The sequence below is a fragment of the Solanum dulcamara genome, chromosome 9 (assembly GCF_947179165.1).
Source record: "Solanum dulcamara chromosome 9, daSolDulc1.2, whole genome shotgun sequence".
NCBI classification, from domain to species: domain Eukaryota; kingdom Viridiplantae; phylum Streptophyta; class Magnoliopsida; order Solanales; family Solanaceae; genus Solanum; species Solanum dulcamara.
The window spans coordinates 17,657,404-17,665,958 of NC_077245.1; the positions used below are offsets into that span (position 1 = coordinate 17,657,404).

Sequence of the window (8,555 nt, forward strand, 5' to 3'; positions counted from 1 at the left end):
AGGCTCCGTTGCTGAAGACTTATAGGGACGAGTTTAGGTACTGGTCCCTAAAATATCTTTTGCGACTGGTATAATTCTAGTCCCTAAATTTTTTAGGGACCACATTTCTGGTCCTTAAACACACATTTCAAAAAGAGCTTAACTAGTCTCTAATGCCTTTTGGGACTAAAAATCTAGTCCTTGAAGAGTTTTAAGGACTGAAGCAATACTCATCGCTAAAAGTGACTTTACATTTTTGTTCTACATATAATTTATTTACAATATGATATTAAAAATTATTTATGGCCAGAATGTGGCAACTAAATAATACATGCTCCTTGTCTAAGATATTATAAAAATTTTAAATATGGATAATCAAATGCATATATACAAAATTATCTATCGTATTATTTAAAACTATAGATAAACATCTCACATGCAATACTGATTACACAACACTATATTTACACAATTCATTAGCCAAAAAGCTAACATCTCTAAATATATAATGAAATTTATTGCCAAACTATCCAAGCGAAAGGATGACCGATTTGGCAAAACTTATTTAATGTCTTCAAACTTGCATCTTGACTTGTAAACGAAAATATTCAAATCCTGTGGAACGTATAAAACAAATTTTGCTTAGAAAAAAAGAACAATACACACAATATATTTCAATGTAGACAAAAAAAATAAGATATTGCAGTCTAGATTTTTGGTTCCTAGCTAATCTGCAACTGCAATAGATACAAAATATTTCTATAACAACAGAAGACAATTTGATAAAGTTACTGCTACTATTCAACCATACATAAGATTGTAAGAAATATAAACATACGCAATGGCAAAGAAAATGAACAAGAAGGACATCGAGATGAACAAGCGCTATGGAAACACAAAAGAGGAAAGAAGAGAAAAAAGTTCCGGATGTTCTTTTCACCAATATGAACTACTTTGTCTATAATAAGAGTAACAAATATCAAAGAAACACCCTCAAAAAGGAAACAAGAGTAGAAAAATACCCGAGGAAATCCGAAAGCACAGGAGTATATGTTAGAGCTTCACACGTGTAGAATAAAGTCCATATCAAGCAGCTCTCCATGAGCTAGAACCATAAGAAAAAATGTAGGGTGATATGCCATGATATGAAAAATTCAAATTATGAATGATAGCAGTACAATCGAAAATAGTTGAAAATGAAACAAGAAATTAATTTTGCTTTAGTTTGCATTGTCAAAGTTAATTCTTACATTTCTCATCATCTTAAGTTCACTTTAATATAAGCAGTTGCTACATTTATGAATTGTCTGCTTGAACAAGTGGACAAGAAGAAGTCTGAAAATAGAAGAATGAGAAATAAAATAGGATGTTATTCAAGATTTTCATACAACACCATAAGATTCCCTAGTCAATTTCTCTATCTTTCTTAGCAGCCTATATAAGCTCAAGTTTAATAGAAGTACAAATAATTGATAAAATGTAATTATGTACACAAGTTATGTATATTCTTTTTTATGACAAGGGAAACCCACAGTCCTACTTTGGGTGCGCACAAGGTAAAACTCCCGCTCTTATGCAATAGCTCGTAAACCATACAAGAGAGGTAACCAGCACTAGGCAATCTCAGTGCGACGAGCCCGACCCAAAAGGAAAACCCCTTACTTTCGTTGGCAAGGGGTTTCGAATGTAGGTTATGTACATTGTCAATCAGTAGATTCATACTTTGCAGTAAGTAATTCAATAACATCACAAAATGAACAATTAACCAGAGAAGTGGCAAATTCTATAAACTAAAACTTGACATATTTTTTTCTCACACTGTACAGAATTCTAAAGCAATTAAGAACTAAGGACTGTATAATTTGGATAAACTGGAGCAAGTGCAGTAAAACGAAACTTACGTGTAGCTTTTACAAAAAAAATAGAGTTTAAAGGTCCTGACCAGATGGAATATCAATAACTGAATCACATTTCTAGCATGTACTCCTAAATCTTCACCCAAAGAGACTTTGAAAAAGGGACACTATATGTTAATCAGTCATACATCCCTAGATTAAGCTTCAGCTAAATATTCAAGGGATAAGAATGTTTTATCCAACATATTTTTGTAATAAAGGGGTACATATATTTCAATAATACAACAACTTACAAAAGGAGTTGAAGGAGTTGCAGCTGCAATTATTGAGGAATTAAAGCTTAATGAGAGGCAACTAGCCCTTGTTGAAGATGATGCAGCAAAAATTATTTCTTCAGCATCTGTAGCTTCTACAGTTAATATACATCATGGGGCATAAGTTGGGAATAAGTTGTAATCAATAATATGTTGTATTGTTTGATCAAAAAAGTGTAATCCCATTAAGAATAAGTTATTGTTAATAAGAAATTGTTTTGTTCGACCAAACAAAGCTTTGGCATTTAATTTCAGTTATATATGTAACTAAAATCTCAATTGATTTGAAAAAACATACTTGTTTCAACTTCTTGGGTGTGTTGGTTAACTTGATTAGTAGATGAAGGAAATAAAGTATTAACTTGTATATACACTTTCTCAAGAACCACGAAGTTTTTATGTATCACTCTCTCACTTTGGTCAATTGGCAATAGTATTTTCATGGATTACCAGAAATCTGTTTCATATTCCTTGTGCATAACGGCCTTCTAACATGTAATTACTAGTTCCTAGAATCCTAATGGTGGCATATGTTTAACCTTTTACAGATCAAATCCAAAACAGAAATCAAACCAATTACAATTTAAAATCATGAACCAAAAATAGAAGCATTAAAAGTATCATTTCCACATCACCGGAATACATTCATCCCCAAAGCCAAAATTTCATCAACTGAAACTACACAGTTTCAACATTCCAACAAAAAGCAGACATACAGAACACCCCAAAATCAACATACACCAAAAGATCCATCTAAAAAAACATAAAGAAAACCAAACCTTACTTACACAGACATAACCAAAATCAAAAACCCGAAAATGCAAACATGCAGTCATGAACCCACCATCACCAAATTTCAGAATCAGTATACACAACACTCAGTATAATGCACCAAAACTTTCCAAAAAAAAGAAGAGAATCATCTAAACAAACAAACAAAGATCAAAGTTTTAATCATACACTAACACAAGCACAAGCACAACCACCAAAACCCCTTTAGGTGAAAATCAAGTACCCTCATCTAAGCACTCAGTACAATCCAACAAAAGCTCTAAAAAAGAGTCATCCTAAACTTGAAAATGCAATCATGAACCCACCGTCACCAAATCGCAAAATCAGTGTATACCCACTAAAACACTCAGTACAATCCACCAAAATTTTCAAAAAAAGTAGAATCAACTAAACAAACAAACAAAGAACAAATTTTTATGCATACACTAACACAACCACAACCACCAAAATCCCTTTAGGCCAAAACCAAGTACCCCCTATCTAAGCACTCGGTACAATCCAACAAAAACTCAAAAAAAGAGTAATCATAAACCAACAAACAAAAATTAAAGCTTTATACCATACTAAAAACACACATAAAAGCAATACCTGAAAATGCTAGATTCGATCTGCAGGTGAGTACCCAATGTTCATTTGACAGCTAACACTCAAAAAAATAAAAAACAGACTGAGGAAAGATAGGAAAATGAAACTTTGAGCTGTAAAGTTCAAGATGAAGAGTTACTTGAGTAAAACAAATAGTAAAGCAAATTTAGAAAAGAAAAACAGACCAATTCGCAAAAGAGGAATCATACCTAATATTAGAATAGATGAAAATATATTTGAGCAAACTAGATGACTTACAATTTGTTGTGCTTTCTCTCTTTTGAGAAACTGCAATGTTTTTGATGAATGTTGGCTGAGAATAGAGATCTGCAGAGGAGCTGCTGCTAGGGCAAAGTATATCAATGGGATTTGTATTGAGAAACAAAGAGCTTTTTTTTGTTTTTTCTTAGAAAAATAATTCTTAGTTTTGGCGCTTGATGAGTTTTGGTGAAAAGTTTTATGCTTTTAATATTTTAGTATCACTTTTAGGACACTTTTTTTCCCGCTTCCACCTATAAATTGTATTTTGGGACCAGGTACTAATTTCTTGAGAGACTAGATTTAGTATCTTCCCAATAAAAATATAGAATTAGGGACCAAAATAGAATCTCGTCTCTATACATGAATTTTTAGAGACAAGATTATTATCTCGTCCCTAAATGTTGGTCTTAAATAAACGTTTTTCTTATAGTAAAATTTGCATTCAAATTACTTTGTCTTATTCTTGTTCGGCTTAAACCTCTTAGATTCTAGAGTTTGTCTTCAAATCTTTAGTCTATCATTAATTTTATCGCATGTCTCATTAATTAACATTAGCTACACATTTAAAATTATTTTTCAAGTCTATTAAAAACTATACACTAATTATTATCAATAATATTATGATAAAATATGCACTTCATTTATTCTTTTAAGAGTGTACAAAGTCCATTGTGAATAAAGAAAGTGAATGGCGGCAGGAGGAATTTTATTCTGGAAATAAATTTGTTTTATTACTAAAAATTGCACATAAGAAGCGTCTCAAAATTAGTACAACTGCACACTTACAGTTATCATTCATTAAACTTCAACAATGAATCCAAGTCCATGTGCTGGTACGACTTAACAAGACGGGGGTTTAAAGTTAAACTTTAGAAAGAGGTTCTAATTATTTTTTATTTTTTAAAAAGAAGAAAGATCGTTAAATATATTTTTATTTAAAATCTATTTTTTTATCTTTTTTAGATGTAAAGTCATTAATTACTATTTTATTATCAATTTGTTTCTTTTCAATTGATAATATATCTAATACATTCAATCTCTATAAGTAATATATACATTTGAAAAAGAATGAAATCATTTAATTATTTGATTGAGTATTTCCATTAGATCATTATCTTCTACTTGTATTATTTGTCTTTAACACTTTTAATTTAAAAAATAAATCTAAACCATCAATATAAAAATAACTATTATGTGTTAAAGAAAGTTCAAGGTTAAGATAATATATTTTTAAATTCCCATCATCTAATGATTTCAAATTTTTACCACTAAATAGGAAATCAAAATATTTTTATACACTTCAAATTGTTCAAATCTATTTTAAAGTGAAAAAATAGTTTGGTCTACTATATATAAAAAAGTAATCAACTCTAAAAGATTCTTCAGGGGACTTTTGTGATTTCGTTATTAATATTTTTATCAAATTATTTTTTTCTAAATATTATGCATTTTTTTACGAAATTCGAATTCTATATTCATCTGAGATGCAATTTCCTTAGCAGAAACCATAGTAATCACAAACCCTTCTTCTTGATATTTTTGATAAAGGAAATTAGACCTCTTAACTAATTTATGACAACATCAATATACATATCCTTAGATTGTAAATTTTTACTAATTGAATAAACCACAAATAATATGTCATATCAAATATGCCTACCCAATAAAAATTCAAAAATTGCAAGCTCATATGTTGCTAAGCAAAAAACTTCACTTTTAGTTTTTGGATCTTCACTAAAGCACCTCTTATTTGTGGTACTAGAAATCTTAATGATTTCAATGCGATTTTTTTTACGTGTCTGTGACAATAATTTAAGAGTTAGGTTAGGTACAAAATCTTTTAAAAAATTTCATCGCTTAGTAAAAAAAAATATATATAACCTAAATATATACTTATGAACTAAGAATATCAACAACAATAAATTTTAAGAAAAACTATCAAATAAAATTAGAATAATAAAATTTGGCTCAAGAATTTGATAAGTTTGAATGTCAATATCGAAATAATGTTACATTCCTTCAGTATATAAAGATTGCTTGTTGCAATTCTTAAAATTTTGAAGAAAACACAAATCAAATTTTGTTCTTTTGTAACTTGTAAGTAAAAATAACTCAATAAATTTTGCATGAGAGAGCTCAATATTGAGAATAAAAATAGTTAAAGAGAGAATAGTAAGATGGATATAAGGTACACAATAATATATGTGTAAACTTTTAAGAGATAAATAAGGAAGTACAATTTCCCATGTGAGGAAACTGTACCCAAAATTGTTCCATTCTCCTAGAAAACTAGCTTTCCCTTATATATATATATATATATATATATATATATATATATCTTGATCGTGGAATATCATTAAGAAATAAAAATTTGAATTATCAAAGAATCTTCTTCGATTATTTCTAGTATAGAATGAGTCAATAATCCACTTTGGTATTTTATTAAACAGAAATGACGATATTGTTCCTCCATTGATCAAGAATTTTGATATTTGAGAAGTATCATGATCTTCCAACACTTCCTACCCAATTTATTTATTTTAAAATTTAGAAGTAGATATAATTTTCCTTTTAATAATATGTACAATACATTTTAAAGAAAAATAGGATTCCCCAAAAATGTGGAGCCCAAGCAATGAATTTAGTGACCTAGTGATTAAGTTGACCTTCCACGTGTCCCTATCTCAAGAACAAGACAAATTTTATAGTCAACTAATTCTTTCATCTACGAACATACCCTTCAAATGAAATAGGTAAAAGGGAATTTAACATCTAATAAATTTTCCCTTTTTTTTCTTCTTTAGCATAAGTGGGAATCCGATTTTTTTCTAGCTTAAATTAGTGAGGGAAATATAAATGGTATAGTAATTAGTACTAAGCCACATTATATTCTTGACTGAAGAAATTCAAGGAATTCTATATATTTGTTCTTGTATTAATGTGTGATCAAATACATCCATCAATTCATTCCTATAACAAATTTGTTATCTAAAATAATATTTTTACCAAAATGAGAAAGATACTGGTTATGTATGAATTCTCAGTGTGAAACAATTCATTGTAAAAATCTTCAAATATATATGCTTATGAAATAAATAAAGGTCCAAATCACACCTTTTCTCTCTTAATCATTCATAAATAAATGACCAAACCACACCTTTTCTCTCTAATCTTTACATTTTTTCCAATTCATCTTATCTTCTACTAGTATATTTTGGCCACCCTTTTTCAAGTTCTCTCAATTCAACACCCTTTCTCTTCTACTTAGTCACTAGATACATCGACCATTTTTTATTCAAGTATGGACAATGATATTGTATATGGATTTGTGGAGAAAAATCTTAGGAATCATCTAAATGGTCAGAGGTTTTACGTGGACGAATCTTTGATTAGTTCACCATTAATATTTTTTGAGAGTGAAGAGTGTTTAAGTTTGATGATTGAAAAAGAAGGTGAACATATGCCTGCTGTTCATTACTTTCAAAGATTTACAAATGGGGATTTGAATATTGATGCTAGAGATGAGATTCTTGAATGGATTGCCAAGGTTGGTTCTCAACCTTTTTTTCTTTAGATTATAGAGTACTCATTAATTAGCAATGCTTCCTTCTTAATCACTTAGATATTAATTAGGAACCTAAAATAGTGAACTACTTATTTAAGAGGGTTGTTTTAATTAATGATGTAAGTTTTCTTGTTTCAAAACTGATACCATGGAATGCCTTCTTTTTTTTTGGTGTTACATTCACACAAAAGATGTTAATTTATCAGCTACTATTTGTATTGATTGTTTGAGCAGATATCATTTACTCCCTCCATTTCAATCAAAAGTCTTATTTATTTTCAAATTGAATCAGAGGGAGTACTAATTAATTTTAACAGGTTCATTCACATTTTCGTTTTGGACCAATGTGTGCATGTTTGTGTGTCAACTACCTTGACAGGTTCCTTTCTACCTATGACTTACATGTAAGTTTCTTAATTACTGAATTTTGTATTATTTTTATTCAATCACATTGTTGATAACATCTGTTCTTGATTTCATAGAAGGGCAAAGTTTGGATGATGCAATTGCTAGGTGTAGCTTGTTTGTTTCTTGCTACCAAAATGGAGGGAACTGTTCCTTTATCTCTAGATTTACAGGTGACTTTTTTTTTCTATATAAATGTGTGTATATATAAATACCTTGGTTGTCTTGTTTTTCAACTTGTCAATTTACTATTTTGGTTTAATAATTATTGTGAATTTTCCTTGTTCAATAATGTCAGGTAACAGGTGATGCAAAGTTTGTGTTTGAAGCTGAAACCATACAAAGAATGGAGCTCCATGTTTTGAGCAAATTGAATTGGAGAATGCATGCTATCACCCCATTATCATTTATACATTATTTCCTAAAGAAGATAAATATTGATCAAATTGCTTCAATTAATCAATCAGTACAACTCATACTAAACACATTAAAAGGTAAAATTCATTCATTTTTTTTTGCTTGACATAATTAATTAAGTTGACTAAAATAAAGTAAAATGCGGAAAACGGACTGATATATTTATTTGGTTTTGGCTGGTGCAATATGAAAATTCAATGCAGGAATTCACTTCTTGAAATTTAAGCCTTCTGAGATTGCAGCAGCTGTGGCAATCACAATTGCTGTTAAAACTAAGACAATAAGCAGTGAGAAAGCAATATCTGCTCTAGTTCAGCATGTACAAAAGGTGGTCAAAAAAGCATAGTACAATTTTGTAATTTTTACACTTTCCCATAACCT

At 29.6% G+C, this 8,555-nt stretch overlaps 1 long non-coding RNA gene across 3 annotated transcripts; it reads right to left on the reverse strand.

Annotated features, from left to right (window-relative positions):
• Positions 1–318: 318 nt before the first annotated feature.
• Positions 319–4,057, reverse strand: LOC129903085 (uncharacterized). 3 transcript variants are annotated; one of them, XR_008770204.1, is made up of 6 exons: positions 3,785–4,057; positions 3,530–3,581; positions 2,129–2,244; positions 1,230–1,314; positions 1,002–1,084; positions 319–594 (listed from the first exon to the last, which is right to left on the reverse strand). It is a non-coding gene; the product is annotated as an uncharacterized LOC129903085 (long non-coding RNA). The 3 variants fall into 3 exon arrangements; XR_008770205.1 differs by lacking the exon at positions 2,129–2,244; XR_008770203.1 differs by lacking the exon at positions 2,129–2,244 and having other exon boundaries at positions 3,530–3,587.
• Between the last annotated feature and the right edge of the window lie 4,498 nt (positions 4,058–8,555).